This window comes from Phyllostomus discolor, chromosome 4, assembly GCF_004126475.2.
Source record: "Phyllostomus discolor isolate MPI-MPIP mPhyDis1 chromosome 4, mPhyDis1.pri.v3, whole genome shotgun sequence".
Taxonomy (NCBI): Eukaryota; Metazoa; Chordata; class Mammalia; order Chiroptera; family Phyllostomidae; genus Phyllostomus; species Phyllostomus discolor.
The window spans coordinates 174926452-174951877 of record NC_040906.2 but is presented as its reverse complement, the minus strand read 5'-3'; the positions used below and the strand labels follow the sequence as shown (position 1 = coordinate 174951877).

Here is a 25426-nt window from a genome sequence, read left to right as displayed (position 1 = left end):
TGAGACTTTTCTCAGCTAATATCTCTTATAAGTTCTTTCTGCTCTCTAGCTTTGGTTTTCTGCTGGACTTCTTGGAGTCTCTCAAAGGCATTTTTCAGGGTTCAGTAAAAAAGTTTGAGAGGAAGTAAACTTATATCTGAGGCTTCCATTTTTCCAGAATTTTGTTCTTCAATTCTAAGCTGCTACATACTTCCAGACTCTACCCCCTGCGAACTACCCTCAAGAAAAATGTAGCTTTCTGCTTGAGTTTTAAGATCCCTGCAGGCCACACTGACTAGGATGCCCTCAGAAGAAGCAGCCTCATAAATATGGACACCACTCAAAGAATTTAACTTTTATGGCCAGTTTTTACCTGCTTATGATTACTCTTCAAACTTTTAAATAACTGTGTGTGCTAATTTTGTTCAAACTTTATAATCGTTACCTGCAAGAGAATTATACTGATACTCTGCTCTTTCATTGTTGACTAGCAATTTCCTATTAATACTTTTCATTTTATGACAGCAACTTGATAAAACAAAAAGTATTGCATTCTCTAGCACCTAGCATACAGTAACCTTTATATTATCATAAAAGCTTGGAGTGGGTGAGATCAAGGGGCACTGGTTAAGAACATATTGTGACTTTCAAAATAAGGAGATGTACAAATGTAGTAACACAGAGGAGTATAGTTTGTTCCGCTGGCTTATTTTTCAAACAAGAATGTTTGAACATTAACATGTTCAAATACCTTTCCCTGCCAAGTCAACATCATCAAACAAATAGATTAAGAAGGTAGAAAAGCACTCAGGGGTATTCTAAGGTGAACTCACTAACACTCTGATGCATAAAGACTGTTAATAACTGAAAATCATCTCTCAGGTAAATAGAGCTGGTCCCCAAAATCAATTTAGTCCATTCTTCCTAAAAGTAAGGTTATTTCCTTTTCTTTAAAGCATTCAAATTCTTGCTCCCACTGCTACCTTTGGTAATATTTTCTTCTCTGAGCTGGGTGAGAGACAGCAATAAAACAGAAGAGAAAAAGAAAGCCAGATGTTTGAAATTAGAAATGAAGTTCCAAGTTAATTACTCTTGGAAAGGGTTGTGAGAATCCAAGTCAGAGCTAAGACCATCATCACGTGATGCAGGTAGGATAGAAGGCAGACATGTGGTAACCAAACGTCCACACTCTGTTAAAGATTAATAGATGGTTTCAAAGACTAATACTAATGAATATTTTGGGGGTGGAGGCAAGGGATATGAATCAAAGTGTTATTATGGGTAAATTTAATATCTAAAATAGAGATGGTAGCGCAGGATGTATATCACAAAGTCTTCTTTCAATAGTGGAGATAAAATTGTTCCAGACCTCCTGTTCTTAAATCCTAGAGCCATCATCCTCTAGTCATATGATTTGGATAAAGTGGTTTAATCTACCTGTGTTGTGGCATCTGGGAACAGGGCTGTAGTGACCGAGGACCAGGACTCAGTCTGCAGATGTCTTAATTCACGGATAGATGTCTGACTCTCCACTCAATCTGGCCTTTTCAATTCCAATCTGGCCATTCCAAAGTCACCTTCCTATAGTCTAATTTCCTATTATTTTACTCTCTGCATCTTCACCTCTTATCCCTCTGGAATTAAAAAATATTTCCAGTTCCTTTTAAAATCTATTTTAGATGGACTTCCAAGCTAATTAATCAACCTTCACTCCGAAGGCTGCTCTCAGGAAACCATTAATCCAGTCAAAACTTTCTATGTTCCAACAGATGTTTCATATTTATTTACATAAGTACCCAGATTCTACTGCTATAAGCACTTTAACAGCACTATATCTAAATATTCCATATTTCTACTTTGCTGAGGGCAATATCAAAAATAGTACTAAAAACACAAATAAAGGGAAATAAACACAAAAGTGTCTTTTCATAGCTTACAAAACCTGTTCAGAAGAGCAGGCACTTTTAATTAGTAATGCTACAAGACTGCAGGAGCAGCAAAATGTGATTCCTTAAAACATAATAGGATGTGCTGATTCACAGGCAGCAGCAATAAAACCTGGAATCTGCCTATCTGCAATGGCAATTCTGGCCCTTCCAATTTCATTTCTGAAAGATCAGCCTTAATAGGAAACTTTATACAGAGCTTGGACTCTGAGAGAAAAAAAATGGACGTAACTTTTCAGTTTGCAAGATAGCATAATTGTGTGCTTCTTCTTTAGTGGTAAAGAACATATTCCTGTCCCCTATTCCTGAAAGCTCTTCTTGTCCATATGGGATGTTGCAGATTTGTATATACTTTACCTTTGCTTAAAATCCTTTAGGTCTATCACAAATAATTAGATTTTTTATTTAATCTTTATTGTATTTTTCCATCACCATTTAGTTCTTTTAAACCCTCTCCCCCATCAATCACCACAGTGTTGTTCATGAGTCCTTTTTTCTTTTTGCTCAATCCCTCCACCTCCTAATACCACACCCACCATAGCTGTCATCCTGCTCTCCATTCCTGAGTTGATCCCCATTTTCCCATTAGTTCAGTTTGTTCTTTAGATTCCACATATGAGTGAAATCATAAAGCATTTGTCTTTCCCTGACTAGCTTATTTCACTGAGCACAGTATTCTCCGGGTACATTCATACTGTTGGCAAAGGGTAAAATTTTCTTCTTTTTTTTTTACAGCCGAGTAGTATTCCATTGTGTAAATACCCCATGGTTGTTTTATACACTCATCTACTGATGGACACTTGGGCTGCTTCCATATTTCTGCAATTGTAAATAACACCACAATGAACATAGGGGTGCTTATGAACAAAGGATCCCAGAATTAGCATTTTGGGATCCTCTGGATATATTCCTAGACATGGGATAGCTGGGTCAAAAGGCAGATACATTTATCATTTTTTGAGGTAACTCCATACTACTTTCCACAGTGGCTGAATCAATTTGCATTCCCACTAACAGTGCAAAAGGGGTCCCCTTTCTCCAATCCTCACCAGCACCAGTAGTTTGTTGATTTATTGATGATTGCCATTCTGAGAAGTATGAGATGATATCTCATTGTGGTTTTAATTTGCATTTCTCTGATCATTAGTGACATTGAGGACCTTTACATATGTCTATTGGCCATCTGTATGTCCTCTTTGGAGAAGTGTCTATTCAAGTCCTTTGCCCATTTTTTAAATGGTTGTTTGCTTTTTTGGTGTTGGGTTCTGTAAGATCTTCATAAATTTTGGATATTAACCCCTTATCAGATGTATTAGCAAATACAGTCTCCCATTCTGTGGATTGTCTTTTTATTTTGTTGATGATTTCCTTTGCTATGAAAAAATCTTTTGTTTGATGTAGTCCTATTTGTTTATTTTTTCTTTTGTTTCCCTGGTCTGGGGAGATATATCTGATAAAATATTGCTATGAGCAATGTCTGAGATTTTGCAGCCTATGTTTTCTTCTACGATTTTTATGGTTTGGGGCCTAAACTTTAAGTCTCTGATCCATTTTGAATTTATTCCTGTGTATGGCATAAGAAGGTGGTCTAGTTTAATTTCTCTGCATGTATCTTGTCCACTTATTGAATAAACTATATTTAGTCCATTGTATGTGCTTGTTTCCTCCGTTGGATATTACTTGTCTATAAAGGTGTGGGTTTTTTTGAGCTTTGTATTCTGTTCCATTGATTTATGTGTCTATTTTTATGCTAGTACCATGCTGTTTTGATTACTATGGCCTTATAGGATAGTTTGATATTAGGTAGAATGATTCCTCCAATTTTGTTCTTTTTTCCCCAGGACTGCTGTTTCTATGCAGGGCCTTTTGTGGTTCCATATAAATTTTTGAAATATTTGTTCTAGTTCTGTGAAGCATGTCATTGGAATCTTGATAGGAATTGTGTTAAATCTGTAGATTGCTTTGGGTAGTATGGACACTTTAATGAGGTTAACTCTTCCTATCTATGAACACAGTATGTGCTTCCACTTATTTGTTTCTTCTTTAATTTCTTACTTCAGTTCTAATTTCCAGAGTACCAGTCTTTTACATCCTTGGTTAGCTTTATTCCTAACCAAGGTATATTATTCTTTTTATAGCAATTGCAAATGGGATTGTTTTCTTAATTTCCCTTTCTGTTAGTTCATTATTGTCATATAAACCTGCAACTGATTTCTGAAAATTAATTTTGTATCCTGTTATGTTGCTGAATTCATTTATCAGTTCTAATCATTTCTTGGTGGAATTTTTTGGGTTTTCTATGTACAGTATCATGTCACCTGCAAATAAAGACAGTTTTACTTCTTTCTTTCAAATTTGGATGCCTTTTGTTTCTTCTTATCCGATTATTGTGGCTAGGACTTCAGGTTCTATGTTGAATACGAGAAGCGAAAGCAAACATCCCTGTCTTGCTCCCAATCTTAAGGGAAATGTTTGTAGTTTTTGCCCATTGAGTATAATGCTGGTTTGGCTGATGAGTGAGTTTGTAAAATAAGGTCTTTATTATGTTTAGGTATGTTCTCTCTATTCCTACTTTGTTGAGAGTCTTTATCATAAATGGGTGCTGGATTTTATCAAATGCTTTTTCTGCATCTATTGATATGATCATGTAGTTTATATCCTTCATTTGGTTAATGTGGTGAATGACGCTTACTGATTTGTGAATGTCGTACTAAATTTGTATTCCCAGAATAAATCCTACTTGATCAGGGTGTATGATCATTTTGATGTATTGCTATATTTGTTTTGCTAGTATTTTCTTTAGGATTTTGGAGTCTATGTTCATCAGGAATATTGGCTTATCATTTTCTTTCTTTATTATGTCTTTATCTGGTTTTGGAATTAGGATAATGACACCCTCATAAAATGATTTTGGAAACCTTCCCTCCTCTTTAATTTTATGAAATAGTTCGAGAAAGAGAGGTGCTATTTCCTCTGAAATATTTGGTCAAATTTACCTGTGAAGCCATCTGGTCCAGGGCTTTTGTTTGTTGGGCAATTTTTGCTTACTGCTTCAATTTCACTAGGTGTAGTCTGTTATTCAGATTCTCTGATTCTTCCTGATTTAGTTTTGGAAGATTGTATGTTTCTAGGAATTTATACATTTTTGTCCAGGTTGTCCAGTTTGTTGGCATATAGCTTTTAATAATATTTTCTTACAACCTTTTGTATTTTTTATGTTAATTATTATTTCTCCTCTTTAATTTCTGATTTGATTTATTTGGGTCCTTTCTTCTTTACTCTTGATGAGTCTAGTTAAAATTTATCAATCTTGTTTATCTTTTCAAAGAAACATCTCTTGGATCCATTGATCTTTTGTATCACATTTTAGACTCTTTAATTTATTTCTTCTCTGATCTTTATTATTTCCTTCCTTCTACTCACTTTGGGCTTTGTTTGTTGCTGTTGTTTTCAAGTTTCTTTAAGTGTAAAGTTAGATTGTTTATTTCAGCTTTTCCCTGTTTTTTGAGATAGGCCTATAATGCTATGAATTTCCTTCTTAGGATTGTTTTCCCATTGTCCCACACATTTTGAATTGTTGTATCCTCATTTTCATTTGTTTCAAGGTAGCTTTTGATTTCTTTTTTGATCTCATTTTTGACCTAGTCATTGTACAATAATGTGTTATTTAGCTTCCATGTCTGTGTGTGTTTTTCAGTGTTCTTCTTATGATTGATTTCTAGTTGTATAGCATTGTGATCAGAGAAGATGCTTGAGAAGATTTCAATCTTCTTAAATTTACTGAGATTTGTTTTGTTTACTAAAGTGTGGTCTATCATAGAAAATGTTCCATGTTCACTTGAAAAGTATGTATATTCTGCTGCTTTTGGATGAATTGCTCTGAAGATATCAATTAAATCCATTTGATCTAGCGTGCAATTTAAGATTGCTGTCTCCTTGTTGATTTCCTGTCTGGAGGATCTATCTGTTGAAGTCAGTAGGGTGTTAAAATCCCTGACTATGACTGTATTTATGTTGATCTCTCCCTCTATGTTCACCAAGATTTGCTTCATATATTTAGGTGCTCCTATGTTGGGTGCATAAATGTTTACTAGGTTATATCCTCCTGTTGGATTGTTCCCTTTACCATTAGGTAGTGTTCTTCTTTGCCTCTTATTATACCCTTGGTTTTAAAGTTTATTTTGTCAGATATAAGTACTGCTGCCCCAGCTTTTTTTCTTTTCCATTAACATGATATATCTTTTTCTATCCCTTTACTTTTAGTCTGTGTGTACACTTCAATCTGAGATGTGTCTCTTGGAAGGATCACATATATGGGTCTTGTTTTCTTATCCATTCAGTTACCCTATATCTTTTGGTTGGAGCATGTAAGGCATTTACATTTAAGATGATTGTTGATAGATATGTATTTAGTGCCATTTTATTGTTAGACTATTTTTCTCTGATTTTTTCTTTCTCTCCACCTCTTCCTCCTCCTCCTTCTTCTTCATTTTAAAGTAAGCCTTTTAACATTTGTCACAGTACTGATCTGATGTTAACAAACTCCTTTAGCTTTTTCTTGTCTGGGAAGCTCCTTATTTCTCCTTTGACTTTAAATGATAACCTTGCTGGGTAAAGTAGCCTCCATTGCAGGTCCTTGCTTTTCATCACCTTGAATAATTCATGCCACTCCCTTCTGGCATGAAATGTTTCTATTGAGAAATCAGATGATAGACTAATTGGTGCTCTCTTGTATGTAACTACCTGCTTTTCCCTTGCAGCTTCTGCAATTCTCTCCTTGTCTTTAAGCCTTATAATTCTAATTATGATATGTCTCAGTGTAGGCCTCTTTGAGTCCAACTTGTTTGGGACTCTCTGAGCTTCCTGGACTTGTGTGAATTTTCCCTTCACCAGATTAGGGAAGTTTTTAGTTATTATTTCTTCAAATAGATTTTCAATCCCTTGCTCACTCTCTCCTCCTTCTGGTAGTCTCGTGATGCAGAGGTTGTTATGCTTCATGTTGCCCAAAATGTTTCTTAAGATCTCCTCATTTTTTTAATTCTTTTTTTTTCTCTGCTCTGCCTCGGCATTTTTTTTCTACCTTGTCTTCTAAATCACTGATATGATCCTCTGCTTCATCTAACCTACTGTTTATTCCTTCCAGTGTATTATTTATTTCAGATATTGCATTCTTTATTTATGACAGGTCCTTTTTATGGTTTCTATGTCTTTTTTGATGTTGAATATCCTTATAAGCATTAGTCTAAACTCTCTATCTGATAAACTGCTTGCCTCCTTTTCATCTAGTTCTCCTTTTGGAAAATTATCTCGTCTTTCATTTGAGGGTCTGTATCTTTGTCTCCCAACTTTGGCTGTTTCTTTGTATTTGTTTCTATGTATTAGGTAGATCTGCAAAGACTCTATTGTAGGCCTTTGTGAAATGCTGCTTGTGACTGGCCCTGGTCAAACAGTTTGGAGCTCTCAGCAGTGCACAGCATGTGGCTCCCTCTCCTGGGCCTGGTTGTGTGCAGGAAAACCAGACTGCACAACAAGGCCAGCTTTTATCAGCACCTGGCCATGGGCGTGGTCAGCTGAAGTCTCATAGAGCTTCCAGAATTTCCATTAGTTGTTAAACTAATGAATGATACAGCCTCAGGCTGAAATCAGCAGCCTGGCTTGAGCTTCACAGGTTAGAGGCAGAGCAATTCCTGTGAGTGGGGCTATTACTTTCCCTCAGGCTGATGCCATTCAGAAGGGAGTGCTCTTCCTGAGAAAAATGGCTTCTATAGTATGGGTAATGACTCAGCACAGGGATCCTGGTGGCTGTTCCTTCAGTGTTCTCCCTAGAGCCACCAACCCCAGAGTCTCCTCAAACGTGTCCAGTTCACTCTGCCCTCCCCTTACCAGAGCCCCGGATAAGTGGCTGTGAATGAAGTTTCGTGTGATGGCCCTTTAAGAGGCTCTCTAAGTCTCCAGCCATCTCTTTCTCGTAGACAGAAACCCTGCTTCTTTTCACACCTGGGTGTTATCTTGGTTCCTTTCTGACTCTGGTGCTGTAGGATAAGGAGTCCAGCTTGGAGTTTAGACCCCACACTTCTCAGAGTGAATGCCCCGGCCAATGAAATACCCCTCTGGAAGTTCAGCTGCTGCCCATGGGAGCCCAGCCAGTCCTGTCATGCCTCCTTCTCACTCCCTACCAGTTTCATTGTCGTGAAGTGGTTTCTTCAGTCTGTCCATAGATATAAGGCTTCTTTCCAGCTAGTATTCAGTTGGTAATTCAGGATGATTTCTCTATAATTTAGTTGTAATTCCAGATTGGTCCTAGGAGGAGTTTAATGTAGCTTCCACTTATTCCTTTGCCATCTTGGATCCTCTGAAATATTTAAAATACCATCACTAAAAATATATAGTTGGGTTTATTTTGCAAGGGAGAAAATGAAAGAAAGGTTGACTATTTTGAAGGAAAATCTAGGAAAAATTCCTCTTCTCACATGCCTCAGTTTAAATTGCTTGGGTGTTCTATGTCCAACATGAGTTGTTTCTGGGAAATACTTTGCAACACAGATACACAGAGCCACTTCTTATCCAATATCAGGCATAGAACCTAAAGTTCAACTTTCTCAAGACAAGTTTTCCTTGGGTACTATTGACATAAACAAGCATTTTTTTTCATCCTCACCCAAGATTTTTTTTTTAATTTTAGAGGGAATGTAAGGTGGGGAGAGAGAAATATCAATGTGAAAGAGAAACATCGATCAGGCACCTGACTAGGGATTGAACCCACAAGCTAGGCATGTACCCTGACCAGGAATCAAATCCACAGCCTGTTGATGTATGGGATGATGCTCCAGCCAACTGAACTACCCATCCAGGGCAAACAGACATCATAAATTTTAAATGTATATCGCAGTCTTCATCTGAGGCACCAAGTGAAAAACACAAATGGCCTCACTGTATCTATGACCTGAAACACTATAAACAATAAAATTTAGTAATTGAATATTTCCCATAAAACTAAAAACAATTTCTTATAAGTCAAGCATTTGCTCTAGCCTATGAGATCAGCCTCTATGGATCCCAATAGAAGTATCAGACATTACAACAAATTTTAATTTTAGTAGTATCTAACAGTGGTTTAAAAGTATTCCTTTATACAATCAAAACAGCAAGAAAAATGTTGTATGCTAAATGACTCCTCCCCTTCTGCAATATAAACCCATTGTGATGGTTAATTTTATGTGTCAACTTGATTGGGCCAAGAGATGCCCAGATAGCTGGTTGCACATTATTTTTGGCTATGTCTGTAAGGGTATTTCCACAAGAGGCTAGTATTTATATTGGTGGACTAAGTAAAACAGATGGCCTTCTCCAATATGAATGGGTGTCGTTCAGTCCATTGAGGACTTGAACAGAACAAAAAGGCAAGGAAGGTTGAATTTGTTTTCTGCCTGATTACTGAGTTGGGACATTCACTTTGTCCTTCTCCTTGTGTTCCTTATTTATTGACTGCCCATTAAGTGAAAGATACTACAATAGGCACTGTGGGATATAAAATAAGGAAGATAATAGTTTTCTCTCTTACAAGGTTATTGATATTTTACCAGTTCCAAAAGGTAATCTGTCTTCAAAACATGAGAATTTGTCATCAAGGCTGACGCTTTTCAAAAAAAATATGCTGCTGGCTTTACATACAGCTCTCTAACATTATTTCACTCAACAATGAAACAAGTAGTACTAATTCAACAAAGGCAATAATATCTATTTGAATGCCCAAACTATGTACATATTTATTTCAAATTAAATAAATATTTATTTTAAATCTGTCATGTCACATTGTGTTTTTGATTCATTTTGAACTCATTTTCCTATTTCCTGCAATTCCTGCTCTTCAGATCAAATTCATGGTAAATAGGCATTTCTGGTCTATCTTTAGTTTATAGAATAAATGTGATCAATAATTCCTACTTCAAAATTCAACAGAACCTTTGAGATATATTCATTAATGCTGTAGAAAGTATATGAACCCTGAAGTCAGAGAACCCTGGTTCTTATCCTAACCCTGACGTCATTAACTCTGACAAGTGACCATTGGCCAGTTATCTCATTTCTCTGAGCTACTGTTTTCTACCTAAATAGGTATGCAATGCCCTAGTGCACAGCACATTATAGCTATTGTAAACAAAAAACATTATTCATATTAGTTGAGAATATAACAATGCCTCAGAGTGATCATTCCAAAGATCAATGATTATGAGATTCAAAATCCTCCTAGTGTTTGAAGGGGACAGGGCCAATCTCATTCAACACATGAAAACATGGAAATACACAGAATTAAGTAAATTGCCCAAAGCTACACACTCAAATGGTAGCAGACCTTGAATCAGTTTTGACACACATAGTCTAGTCCTCTTTTTTTTACAGTATCGTATATATGTCTATTAAAAAAATTGTGCTGCTGTGAACATTGGGGTGCATAGGTTCTTTTGAGTTGGTGTTTCAGGGTTCTTAGGGTATAATCCCAGCAGTGGAATTGCTGGGTCAAAAGGCAGTTCCATTTTTAGTTTTCTGAGGAAATTCCATATTGTTTTCCACAGTGGCTGCACCAGTCTGCATCCCTACCAATGGAACTACGGCGTACTATGGATCCCTGTTCTCTACATCCTCTCTAGCACTTATTAGTTGATTTGTTAATGCACCCTAATGTTCATAGCAGCACAATTTATAATAGCCAACTGCTGGAAGCAACTTAAATACCCTCTAGTAAATGAGTGGATAAAAAACTATGGTACATTTACACAGTGGAATACTATGCAGCAGAGAGAAAGAAGGATCTCCTACCCTTTATAACAGCATGGATAGAACTGGAAAACATTATGTTAAGTGAAATAAGCCAGGCAGTGAAAGACAAATGCCACATGATTGCACCTATAAATGGAACCTAATCAACAAAACAAACAAACAAGCAAAGTATAACCAGAAATACTGAATTAAAGAACAAACTGACAGTAACCAGAGGGGAGGGGGCAGAGGTATAATGGGGGAAAATAGGGGAAGGTCCATCAAGGAACATATATAAAGGACACATGGACAAAGCCAAAGGGGGTAGATTCGAGGGTGGGAGGCAGAGGTGGGTGGGGCAGGGGGCTGAGGTGAGGCAAAAATAGAGACAACTGTACTTGAACAACAATAAAAAATGCAAATCTAAAAAAGTAAAAATAAATGTACTGATTTTATAATGGTCTTTGATATCTGCAAATTAGGGGATTTCCTGCACTTAACACATCTTTATTAGGAGATGATGGAACCAAAAAAAAAAATGAAAAAAATTTAAGTAGAGGACCTCGATAGATACTTCTTCAAAGATGACATACAGATGGCCAATACACACTGAAAAGAGGTTGTGTCACTAATCATTATAGGAACACAAATTAAATCCACAATGACATTTAAACCTCACACATGTCAGAATGGCAATCACCAATAAATCAACAAACAAGGGCTGGTGAGGGAGTGGAGAAAAGGAAACCTTTGTGCACTGTTGATAGGAATGCAAATTGGTGCAGCCACTGTGGAAAGCAATTTGGGCAGTGGTCAAAACTTAAAAATGGGACCGTCTTAACACCCAGCAATTCCAGTTAAATGTATATATCTGAAGAAATCCTAAACACTAATTCAGAAGAACATATGCACCTCTATGTTCATTAAAGCATTATTTACAATAGCCAAGATGTAAAAACAACCAATAGACAAGTCAATAGACAAGCGAATTTAAATAAAAAGTTGCACACAAAAAGCCTGTCCAGAAAAAGTCCAGCCATTTTTAATATAAAGAGAACAGTTTGCATGACATTAGTGTAACCTGGCAACCAAGGAGAGTTAACTAGAATGTGTATGCATGAACAATGATGACTTCACTGTCCCAGTCAGTGGAGTCAGTCAATGCTGTTGACTGAGCATGTGGACTGTGTAGCCATCACATTCAAAATGACTGAGTGAGTAGAGCAACAAATCTGCATCAAATTTTACATTAAGCTTGAACATTCCTCCACAGAAACTATCCAGGTGATTCAGAAGGCCTCAGCTATGGTCACCTGGTGATTGGCAGCTTCATCAAGACAATGTGCCCACTCAAGCATCATATCTCATGCAGTTTTTTGGTGAAACATCAAATCACACAGGTGACTCAGCTCCCTTACAGCCCAGATTTGGCACTCTGTGACTTTTGGGTTTTTCCAAAACTAAAATCACCTTTTAAAGGGGAGAGATTTCAGACTGTCAATGAGATTCAGGAAAATACAACGGGGCAGCTGATGGCAACCAGGAGAACTGTGTGAGGACCCAAGGGGCCTACTTTGAAGGAGACTAAGGCATCATTGCCCTATGAACAATGTTTCTTGTATCTTGTATATTCTTCAATAAATATCTCTATTTTTCATATCACATGGCTGGATACATTCTCAATAAATCTTGTATGTGCAATGGAATATTACTCAGCCATTAAAAATGAAATCTTATTATTTGTGGCAGCATGAAGGGACCTAGAAAGTATTGTGTTAAGTGAAATAAGTCAATCAGAAAAAACAATACCATATGATTTCACTTATGTTTGAAATCTGAAGAACAATATAAATGAACATATAAAACAGAACTCTTAGATGCAGAAAAGAGACTGATGGTTATTAGAAGAGATGGGGTTTGGGAGACTCGGTAAAAAGATGAAAAGATTAAGAAGTACAACTTGGTAGTTACAAAATAGTGATGGGGCTATTGGAAATATACTCAATAATATTGTAATAACTATATATGGTGCCAAGTGGAAATATCAGAGGGTACACTTTGTAAAGTATATACACCATGCTGTATACCTAAACTAATACAAAACAATAAAATTTAAAACTTAGAAATAAAGAGATGATTGCTAGATCTCTGAATCTAGGTTTTTAAAAAAGGCAATAATCCCTAGGCCATGGTCCTCATTTTCTTCTAATAATAAGAGAAAGGATTTTTGCCTTCATAGTTTGTTTTACCATCACCTAGCTATTCATCTGAAAGCAAAAAAAACAGACTAAATATGGATAATGGAAATTTTCAGTTAACTGGGTGCTACTTAATCCAGGTTTTATTAATTTTAAACCATTTCATTACAAACTGTTATTGGTATAATTGCTTTACAGCCTATTCCATATGGTGCCTTCTGTTCTCAAAGCTGAGCTGTTCCCAACATGAAGAATTCTTTGAATTCAACCTGAGAGATATACTCCTTTCTTAGAACTAAGATGTCATTTTAGTGTCCTTTTTTTTTTTTGAGTTACTGTCTTTTCCTATATTTTTATTTTTAAAAAATCCAATTGGAGCTTTTTGCCTCATGTCCTCATCTCAGACAGTATTAAAAAAATGAGTGAAAGAAAATATTTTCCCTTGGAAAATCTCACTTATAATGATGCCAACAGCCTTTCATTTTACTGGTTGCCTGGCTAACTAGTATATTGGAAATAAGTGAAGATGGGAAAATAACAAGGAACTAGTTTCTGCTGAGGGGAAGAAATTCTGCAGTTATGAAGTGGTAAGGCAAAAGCACAATGAAAAATAATCCTAGCATCACAGAAGAAAGCAATTCTCAGCAGTAAAGCAGTAACAAAGAACTGAAAATGTTAGGAAACACTCCAAATAGGCAGCTACAGCACAGAAGCCTTACATTGTTTTAAGTTGCAAGGTGACTTGAATGATAGAGGGACTGTCTTAGAGCTCAGGATTAGTTCTCAGATGTGTTTTATTTGCTTTTCCTTTCTTTGTTTTATCTGAGTGATTATCTCATGTGTTTCAGCCTCTACCTTTGTGTCACAGCAACAGGGAAAGATAAGGTATTCATTAATTAAGACTCTGTTTATATTTCTACTCTGGAGAATGATCATTTATTAGCTTAAGATGGGAACTTATGACTTGAAATATTTAGATAGCAGTCTCTCCAGATTTTTTCAAATGAAGCAAATATTTTTCAAATTTCAGCAAGAGAAAGAAAATATTTAATTAATTTAAAAAATGGAGTAAGCAGCACATCTGTTTGACTTGTTTTTCACTTTTTAAATTTTTTTTATTGTTGTTCAAGTACAGTTGTCTCCATTTTTACCCCACGTTGTCCCCATCTCCCACCCTCAAACCTACCCACTTCGGCTTTGTCCATGTGTCCTTTATACATGTTCCTTGATGGACCTTCCACTCTTTTCCCCCATTATCCTCTTCCCCCCTCCCCTCTGGTTACTTTCAGTTTGTTCTCTATGTCAGTGTATCTGGTTATATTTTGCTTGCTTGCTTGTTTTGTTGATTAGGTTCCACTTATAGGTGGGATCATATGGTATCTGTCTTTCACTGCCTGGCTTATTTCACTTAACATAATGCTCTCTAGTTTCATCCATGCTGTTGTGAAGGGTAGAAGCTCCTTGTTTCTTTCTGCTGCATAGTATTCCCTTGTGTAAATGTACCATACTTTTTTTATCCACTCATTTACTGGTGGGCATTTAGGTTGCTTCCAGCACTTGGCTATTGTAAATTGTGCTGCACTGAACATTGGGGTGCATAGGTTCTTTTGAATTGGTGTTTCAGGATTCTTATGAGATTTATATTCCACATCACTTCTATGCAAAACAGGGAATAATGTGGTTTATATGGTTTTCAAAGAACTAAAAGAAATTGTAGGCAACATGAATGCTTCCTATATGCATAAAAAGGCAATAGCAATGACATAACAATAACAGAGACTTTTAGTTAGATAGTATCTGTATTTAAGATGTCAAAAATGCTCTTTAATGCCACATTAACCAAATGTACTTTAATAACATGGTACAGGCTAAATAGGTGTCAAGGACCACCTTTCTTTTACAGATGAGAAAATGGAGCAGACGTGCTTCTGTGAGAGAGCCAAGATCAAATGTCAGTAAGCAAACAATCTCAAAACTAGAGCCTTTCAAGTATCAATGGACAGATCCAGCCCAGAGTGTCAATTATCTGAGTATTTAGTGAGAAAATCACCAGAGAGCATCAAGGCTCAAGGTTTGTGGGCTCTGAATTTAGTTCTACTTGTTTTTTTGTCATGAGACCTTTTGTTCTCCAAAGCAAAATTAGAATATTCGTCTTATAACATCATCTGAAAGTCCTCATTAAATTTTGATTATTTGCAAGAGGAAAAAATCCCAAATGTGTATGACTCAGTTATATCTCCTAATAGTTTTACAACTGATGCCTTACTCCACTAGTAGCACAGCCACATGCTTTAGGCTGATGTAAGGAAGGCATTTTGAGGTAAGACTGTGGGAAAAATTGCATACCTCCTGAAAAACAACCCACATGCATCAACACTTCCCTCTTCTGCAGATTCCATACTCTAAAATCCCATTCAAAGGAGTCATTTGTGCTTTGACATTAGCAGGAAGATAGGTTCAAGCCTTTACACATGAAGAAAATAGCTATGAGGATTTTCCTGTATAGTATTGCAACTATTACAGATTTTCAATTAACCTTTGTGCCTACTTGGCAAGTACCATAATGGTCAGACTTCAGTGCCACAGATTATGTCACAGGGCACAAGATACAGCTAAAGATTTAGCTAAAACTTAAAGACGGTTTCTTCAAAGAAAAATATAAAGGTTGTCATAATTGTTTACATTTAGGAAAATTATTGATTGAAAAATGAAAAATTTTCTGCTTCTGAGAAATACATATTATACTCTCTGCAATATTAAAAATCATTAATTTATCCAAGCATAACAGCATCACTAAATTATATTTTAATCCAAGTATAAGTAGAAAATTGGGGTTAGGTATTATACAAATTACATGAAGAGCACATAATCCTTTTCCTTTCAGAGCTCAAAGGAATGCTAACTGTTAAATGCATTAAAAGCCACACACCTATACAATAAACAAATAAATGACCCTGGAAAAGATATGAAACATTATTTTCATTCTTTTCAAAGCCATTTATCTGTGTTCTGAATATATTTATCACTAAATCAGTGGATGAGTAAAAGAGAAATGTCTCTGTCCCTCTATAAAATGTTAGCTCTTAAGTTTACTATTCTCCAATGTCAAAAAGGATCAAAATGAAACGCAAAGGAAACTCAGAGGACTGCAAGATAGACAATGCCGTTGCTGTTTACTAGTTTTGCCTTATCAATCAGTCAGAAAGAGACATTCTGTTCTCTGGAAGTCATCTTCTCATGAGTCTCAGAATCCATTTGATTACCTTTAAAGCATCTGATGCATCCACTTGAGTCACTGGGCCCAAGAGCTCTTTTATTCAGATAAAGTGCTCCTTTTTAATATACTAGAAAATGGCATGCCTTCTAATTCTCATTTATTTCCTAAATAACTCATTTTATTTAAAAGAATGTTCAAGTCAGATACTAAATCAATAGATTGTGTAATAATCTCTTAACAGGGACTATTTATATAAAGAATTCGAGAATTCCTAAGCAGGAAGTCACTACAGGAGAAAAAGAATGAGAAACATTATGTGTCTTAACTAAATCAAGTTCATTTCAGAAGCAGAAAAATCTATCAAGAGCTTCATGACAAAGAACAGTTCAAGAGCTGCAAAATTTTCTGGCAATGGTGGAATTAGTCTATTCCAAAGTATAAAAGATTGGGGTATTCATCTTCAGAACCTGGGTACAAGAGGTCCTCTGCTAATCCACAGAAAATCTTACCATTGCCTTGTGAAGAAGGCATGCAAGAGATCAAAAGATGAATCTGCCAAGAGCAGATGCTGAACCAGATTTCAGGGTATTATAAGATGCTCTCAGACCACAAAACCCTGTATCTCTGTGGGAAACCAGAGGTGCACGAAAGGGAGCGGAGGGGAAGGAGGGTCCTGTCAATATTTTTCCATGATTTTCTTCCTCCTCCCAGAAGAATGCCATCCTTTTGAGTAAAGTAGATTTCACCAGAATATAAAGGTGTTAGGGTGTGGAGTTGCTGGGTAGGTGTATACTTAGAAGGACTCCTGCTTTTCCTCTTCCCTCACTGATTCCTCCTCCTCAATCCTCTCTACAGTATTTTTTCTTCCAAACACCTCAAAACTTTAAATGCCATGGCATTTTAATCTTGGTCCTCCTTTCTCCTCTATCTTTATTCAATACCTTGGTGATCTTATGCAGCCCTGTATGAATATGTCAATGACTCCCAAATTGATATCTCTAATCTTGACTTCATGACCTACGTACTGAACCATTCCCTTTGGATACCTAATAGCTGTCTCATATTTAACTTGCCTAAAATTAAAGCATTGACTTTCACAGTCCCCACCTGCCCCCATCCCAAAATATTCACTTTAGCTGCAGCTTTCCTTATCTCAGATGATAACAATTCCTTCCTACTGCTCACATCAAAAGCCCCAGGGTTTTCTTTTTCTAATTTTTAAAATTTTAATATTTGTTTTCAAGAGTACAACTTAGTGGTTAGACAATTATATAATTTACGAAGTGGTCCTCCTGACAATCCCACCTGGCACCACACGTAGTCATTCAAACATTATTGTCTGTATTCCCTATGCCAGTAATTTTCAAAACTTTGCATCTCACAGCACACAAAAACTAACTACTAAGTCCTGTGGCACACCAAACAATATATTATATTTTTTACTGATCTGATCAAAAATAAGTATGTTTTATTCATTCACCATGGACAGCTTTTTGTGTTGGCTATTGTCATTTTTTTATTTGATAATCTGAGGGAAAAAAGGTCAGTGCCTCTAATGAAATATTTAAGTATTGCATGTTTTAAAAATTCTTGAGGCATACTGGTTGAAAATCACTGCCTTATGCTGTAGTGTATATCTCCATGACTACTTTGTAATTTCTTGATCCCTTCACCAACCCGGGGGTTATCCTTGACTTGCTTCTCTCTCACTCTCTCTCTCTCTCATTAAACACTCATCTACTCTTCCTATAAACTCTGTCATGTCCTCCTTCAAGATATTTAGTCCTTGGCCCTTTTCCTCCATTTGCATTGCTTTCACACTGTTCAAGCCCCTGACATTTTCTCATAGCTCATCTCTCAGGTCTTTGTTCAACCCTGGGAGACACAATGTCTTTTCACAAAGACCAAACAGAAGCTAAATTTCCTTGTGGTTTCATAAATTTTCCTCTTACCTTTGTCTAGTTTGGGTAATGTGTATCTAGTCTCTGAGTTGGGAGAAACATATTCTTATTAATAAAATGCACATTCTTCCAAATCTGTTGTTTAGCCAAGTCCTACATATTTACTGTTGATATTCAGCAGCCTAGATTTTCAAAATCCAAAACTCCTTTTCTCTGCTTTGGTGCCACAACTCTATCCTGAGGCAATGGACGCTGCACAAATTTTACCTCCAGTGGAGGAAGAACAAGTTGAAAAACAATTGCTGAGAATGAACAAACATACAATAAGTGCCTCTCCCCATATATACAGGCAAATTGAAGGGCCAGCCACTTTACTTGATGTTGCTGGAATCTTCCTTGGCCAAGAAGGAAGGGGTTTAGTGATTTTTAAAATGTAGAGTCCCCAGCAGCCCCAAAAATGGCTTTCCATATTTCTCTCTTTCTTCATTTGACAGTTCTCCTGTATCTAGGATACCCTTTAACAGGAAAATTAAACACTGAAGTTTTCATTGAAATCCTTAGTAACTAACTCCTGAGTCCCCTTTACTTTACACACCAACTCACTCACAGAATAATATACATTGCCTCTCTGTGATTTTGGGCCAGAGTTTAAATTAGTCTGTGGTGCAGAGATGAGTAGTAATGAGAGCTCTTAGAAACTCTGGACATGCCCAACTTGTGACAAGTATAAATACTCTTAGGTCAACAAACTCAGGTGTTCAAGAAAAGTTATTTTCTATTTTATAGATAAATTTAAAGTCTATCTTGAATGCCCACTGCACTAGGTGAGAGAGACAAGATCTTAGTCAACTCAGGTTTTCTCCCACTTTGTGTTCCCCAGATCCCATTTTATGTTCTAGTCAAAGGATAAAAACAAATTACTGGGAACAACATTCTTATACCTATGAAAAAATGTGAGTGTGTCTATAGTTGCTTGGATCCTGATAAGGATGGTCAGTGGCTGATGCCTTTGGTTGATTCAAGAACTAAAAATACATAATTCTCAGAATTAGAACTTATTCTAAAATTTATATAGAACTGCAAAAGGTCCTGAATAGTCTAAGAAATCTTAAGAAAGAATGAAATGGGAGGTATCACACTCCTTAACATCAAACTATACTACATTGCTACAATAATCAAAATAATCAAAAGCTACAATTATATATATATATATAATTTTATATATATAATTTATAATATATATAATTTATATATTATAAATATATATTTATGTTGATATATATAGATCAATGGAACAGAATAGAGAACAGAAATACATCTCCACTTACATAGTCAATCGATCTATGAAAAAGGAGGCAAGGATATACAATGGAGTCTTTAATCAGTATTGTTGGCAAAACTGGACAAATACATACCAGAAAATGAAACTAGACAATATTCTTAAAACATATACACAAATAAACTCAAAATAAATTAAAGATTTAAATGTTAAACCCGAAACTATAAACTCCCAGAAGAAAATATACATAGTAAACTCCTTCACATTGCTTATAACAGTACCTTTTTGGCTATATCTCCCCAAGCAAGGGGGAAAAAAAAGAAAAAAATAAGCAAATGGGACTTCCTCAAGCTAAAAAAAAAATTGCACAATGCAGGAAAGCATCAACAAAACAAATAGACAATAGACTGAATAGAAGATATTTACAAATGGCACATCCCATAAGAGATCAATATCCAAAATATGTAAAGAATGCACAACTTAACACCAAAAACAAACAAACAAACAATTCAATTTTTAAAAAACTGGGCAGAGGACATGAATAGATATTTCTCCCAAAAGGACATGCAGATGGCCACCAGACATATGAAAAGACACTCAACATCACTAACCACTAAGTTAATGCAAATTAAAACCACAATGAGAAATCACCTGATACCTGTCAAAATGATTATCATTAATAAATCAATAAATAAGTGCTGGTGAGGATATGGAGAAAGGGAACTCTCATACATTGCTGGTGAGATTGCAAATTACTGCAGGCACTATGGAAAACAGCAGGGGAGTTTCTCCAAAAAATAAAAATAGAGCTGTCACATGATCCAGCAGTTGCACTTGTTGATGTTTATCCAAGGGAAAAAAAAAAACACTAATTCAAAATGATATGTGTACCCCTGTGTTCAATGCAGCATTACTAGTAACAGCCAAAGTACAGAAGCAACCTAGATGTCCATTAATAGATGAACAAATAAAGATGTGATGTATAGACAATGGAATATTACTCAGCCATAAAGAAGAATGAAATCTTGCCTTCTGTGGCAACAAGATGAACCTAGAGGGCAGTATGCTAAGTGAAATAGTTTAGATCTCACTTATGATCATATCATCTCACTTATAATGTGAAGCTTAAAAAAATAAAATAAATGAATACACAAAACAAAATGGAAACAGACCCATAGGTATAGGGAACAAGCTGATGGTTGCCAAAGGGGAGGGGAGTAAGGGATAGGAATTTTAAAATAGAACTTGAAAAATCTCATATTTGTATACATGTTTTTAAATGTAAGTACCAACACTGTTTATGTAATTCTGTAATAATGTTATAAGCCCCAGCAAAAAAAATGCAGTGGCTGATAAAAACCCACCTTCATCTTCATTGTGATGAGATCTTAGCTGAAAAGAAACTGTCACCCCCACACCAGAAACAGCATGTCCCGTGTAAAATGACAGGCAAGGGAAAAGCTGTGCAAAGGTATGTGGCTTCTACTCCTAATCTATATAGTAACCTGACTCGTGTTCTTTTCTGTGTCTTGGCTAATTTACCAGGTGCATGTGTATACTCTTCTTGCCCATTCAAAACCTTACCTATAAAGTTACAATATCAAAATATTTTTTATGGTGATGTTTGATATGTGACCTCTAAGACAAAACTGAAAAGGCCTATTATGGTTCTTTGTAAGATGATAGATGGTACGTATGTACATACATACATACATACATACATACATACAGTGTTGGTTATTGGGTCTCCTGCCAGCTGCAGATGTTTGCCCGGACCCGACAGTGTAGTGCAGCAGGCTGATTGGGCAGCAGGGTTTACCAAGACTCTGAGCCTTCTGGAGTGAAAACTGTCACTGCCTCACCCCACCCTAGACTCTGAATTCCGGGGTTCTGACCCATGCCCAGCAACTAACCTAGATTTTTGTTTTGTTGTTGCTGACTATGAGCTATGACTCCTGGTTAGCCTGTAAATAGCAAATCTGGAACAAGTGACTGCATCTATGCTCCTGCCAAAAACAGCATAAAAATATGTCTTAAGGAAAAGATCACTGCAAAAATCACTTTCTTTATGCAATTTTATATACATTATATCAGTATCGATTTTAAATACATTATATATTATTAAAAATGCATGCTAGATTCTGAAGGCAATACAAAAAAGCACATAAAATATTTCAACTATTTTATATAGCTTCTGTCTTGAAATGATCATATTTTGAACATATTGGGTAAATAAAACATAGTATAAAAGTTAGTTCCACCTGTTTCTTCTTTACTGTGACTATGAGACAATTTAAAATTACATAACTACTATATTTTTAGGACTATTAGACACACCGAACCACAAGATGCACCTAGGTTTTAGAGGAGGAAAATAGAAAAAAAAATTTGAAGCAAAAAATGTGGTAAAATATTTAATAACCTATGACCCCGCTCCACCGCCACTCCCCTTCCACCACAAGCCAGGTAAGCTGCATTTGGACTATAAGATGCACCCCCTTTTCCTCCCAAATTTGGGCAGTGGGTGGTGCGTCTTATAATCTGAAAAACATAGTAGCTTGAAATGTGTTGGACAGTGCTGGTTTAGACTCAGTGCTCATTAAATTGCCTTAGTATACTTTAAGTGTTATCTCATTTTTTTTATAAGCATTTATCCCCAAACCTTATTAAGTTAGTCTTTTAACCTGAGTATTCTACTGCAAAAAATACAACCCCTGTGTGCTTTTTCCCTTACAGAAAACCTCTCTCTCTTCCTGCTGGAAACATAGTCTCAGTTACACAAAGCAGACAGGAAGAAGCACTTGAGCTCCTCGCTCTTCTCCAGCATTTGCATCCAATAACGCATTCCCAGCATTACTTCTGCAGCTTCTATCATCACTGAAACTCTTTATGTTAAAAACCCTCCTGAATGAAATAAAGAGAGCAGATGAATGAATAAAGCAGATTAGGATGTTATTTCCCTTCTTTTGTTAGCTGCAAAATGTACCATATGGACATAACACAATGAGCCTTGCAGAAATTTGAATCTCTGATAATTTTTTTAAGAATGACATAAAGTATTCATGATGAATGAACTTTGAACATTAAGTGATGAATGAGTTTTTAAATAACTATCCTTTCAGAAGTTGTATCAAGTGTCTAGTAGAATAAGTATCTAAATTCCATTTAAGTGGCTCATACTTCAGGTTTTTGAACAAATCTAATGCTTCTATGAAAGTGAAGTGAAATCTACACATTCCAGTGTTTGCATATGAACAGATTTCAGGCATTTTAAAATTAAAATTTTATTTTACTTTTTTAAGATTTTATTTATTTATTTTTAGAGAGAGGGGAAGGGAGGCTAAAGAGAGGGAGTGAGACATCACTGTGAAAGAGAAACATTGATAGGTTGCCCCTTGTACACACCTTGACAGAGATGGAACCCCACAACTCAGGAATGTGCCCTGACTGGGAATTGAACCAGCAACTTTCCACTTTGTGGGATGATGTCCAACCAACTGACCCACAGTGGTCAGGGCTCAAATTAAGATTTTAATCAATTCTTTCAAAGTATCTTGATTGAGAAAACTAAATGAACTTTACTATGGTCCTTAAAAATACTGTACTTCTAACTCTGAGTAAATGCTATCATTGCTTAAGAATACTGCTGAAATAATACTACTATAATCTTGTAGAAGATACTACTTGGCCAAATATATATTAAATCAAAGATTTGTTGGGAACCTTACTTTTACTAACCAAATGAAAAATGAATTAAAAAGCAACTTCCTTGATTTTTTTTAGTTATTACAAAATAGTCTTAGAGGTCAGAAATTCACAGACAGAAAATTTATATATTAGAATTGGCAGGCTTTGAATAGACAAATAGAAATAAAAATAAAAATAATAGAAGCTAAAACACAAGATAATTAGGAAAATCTTGACCTATAAAAACAACAATGCAAATAAATATGTTTCAAAATAGGAAGGATAATTACTCTATGGTTTTAATTCTGCTTCTGGTGATACTACAGGCTTAGTCCTGGAACAACTTTTTCCTGAAAATAACTAATAATCTAGATATAATAAGTATTTGTAAGTGTTCTTTAAAGAAAAAATAAGATTACAAGAATAAAAGAAATTAACAATTGAAAAAATCTAGTTGAAAACTGGACACCAAAGAAGTAAACACAATTCTCAAGCCATCTTTCACCCTGAGATCACTGCCTAACCAGGTAAATTTAGGCTTCAATTTTTATAGACCCTTGAGATATTAAAAGTTGTCACTGCAAAAAGATGTAAACAGTTAACCAAAAATCACCCCCTGTACCCACCAACTTTAGAGGCTTGAAAATAAATGTGCATATCTTAAATTAGTGCCTAACAGAGGGGAAAGATTGTTGAACATTTGGAAGCATAAGCTAAGCCTTGCCCATGTTCATAGGAGAAATGTACACGGCTTCAGTTTGGAAAAGTTTAAGTTAACAATGATAATTAGATATTCTGGAATGGAATCTCCCTTAGTTGCCAGAAGCAAATGAAAATCATCCCAAAAGAAAATCATTTCAAAGAATATAGTCAGCTCACAAACACAAACTAAAAACAAAAGGAAAATAGGCACTATGATCAAGAAACGGCAGGGGGAAAAAACAGAATTTGAAAGGATTTCAGATAAGAAGGACATTTTCAGACACAGTCTGTGAAATAATTATGTCTAATGTGTTTAAAGAAATGTTTTAAAGCCAGAACATCTGTGTTAGATGGATGAAGCATATTTAAACAAACCAAATATAATTTCTAGAGATGAAAGTTCAAAATACAGTGAACAGATTTAACAACACATAAATGAGAAGATTATTTGTGAACTCAAAAATAGATACAAAGTTATCAATCATAAGTAGCATAAAAAGACAGAGATACAAGTTAAAAAGAAGGTTAAGAGACATAAGTTAGAGTGGAAAAGATGCATTACATACATCTTTTGGAATTCATAAATTTGGAGACACAGATAGATGAGGTAATTTTTAAAGTAATAGTAGTTGAAAATTATCCAGAACCATAATAACACTCAAATTAACAGATTCGAAAAGCCCAACAAAACCAAACCTAGGCACATTATACCAAACCCACTGAAGGCCAAAACAAGGAAATAATATTAAAAGTAGCCAGAGAGGAAAAATCAATAGCCTTCGAAGGAGCAAGAGGTTAGACTGACAGCTGTCTTCTTGTGTCGGCAACTATGGAAGACTTAAAATTAGACTGATGTGTTTAGTATGTTGAGAGAAAAGTATAGAATTATGTGTCTAGCAAATATATCTCTCAAGAACAGAAAAAATTAGAAATTTTCAAAAAAACAGAATCCAAGAGCTTGCCTAGCTGTTCTTCACTAAAATCATTTTGCAGGATACATTTCGAGAGCAAGGTAAATGACTCCAGAAGGATGGACTGAGCTCTAAGAAAAAGTGAAGAAAATGGGAATTGATTAGCAAAGTTAAATAAATATTAACTACTCAAAATCGTATAAATGATGTGTCATAGAATAAATAAGACAATTAAAATATGTAACCACAAAAAATAGCTTAGAGAAGGATGAATAGGGTTAAGTATCTAACACATTTTGTACTAAGAGAGCAAAAATGATACTAAACTTAGATTTTGATTACTGACACATGCATATTGTCAGCACGAAAATAACAATAGAAAAGAAGTATATGATTTTTAAATGGGTAGATTAAAAACAAAGGAGAAAAAATTCATTAATCAAATAAAAACAAAAAAGAGAAATCTATAAAGGGGATAACAAACAGAAAGCTCAAAATAATATAATACAGTATACACAATTATAGCAGGAATTATATCAAATGTAAAAGGACTAACTGCTCTGTTTAGAAAGTGGATATTTTCAAAATGGATATTTAAAAACAAAAACTAAACGTTGTTTTAGAAGATCACGCCAAAGATTCCATTTCCAGGAATATGGAAGAGACTTGCATTTTCCTATTCCTTCCACTAAGCACAACTAAAAAGTTTAGACATTATATATAAAACAAATGTAAGATGACCCCGGAAGGTGGAGAGAAGCAGACAGATGAGCAGAGGAGCTTGAGACCAAGAAAGGACGCAGGGATGAGTCCCAGGTTTTCCCTTTACTTTATGGATCCAGATTGTTG

The 25426-nt window shown here is 35.6% G+C and overlaps 1 long non-coding RNA gene across 1 annotated transcript; it reads right to left on the bottom strand.

The window, feature by feature from the left end:
- Nucleotides 1–18572: 18572 nt before the first annotated feature.
- LOC118499922 lies at nt 18573–22536 on the bottom strand. The gene is made up of 3 exons (XR_004902460.1): nt 21586–22536; nt 20467–20469; nt 18573–18583 (listed from the first exon to the last, which is right to left on the bottom strand). It is a non-coding gene; the product is annotated as an uncharacterized LOC118499922 (long non-coding RNA).
- Nucleotides 22537–25426: the final 2890 nt, after the last annotated feature.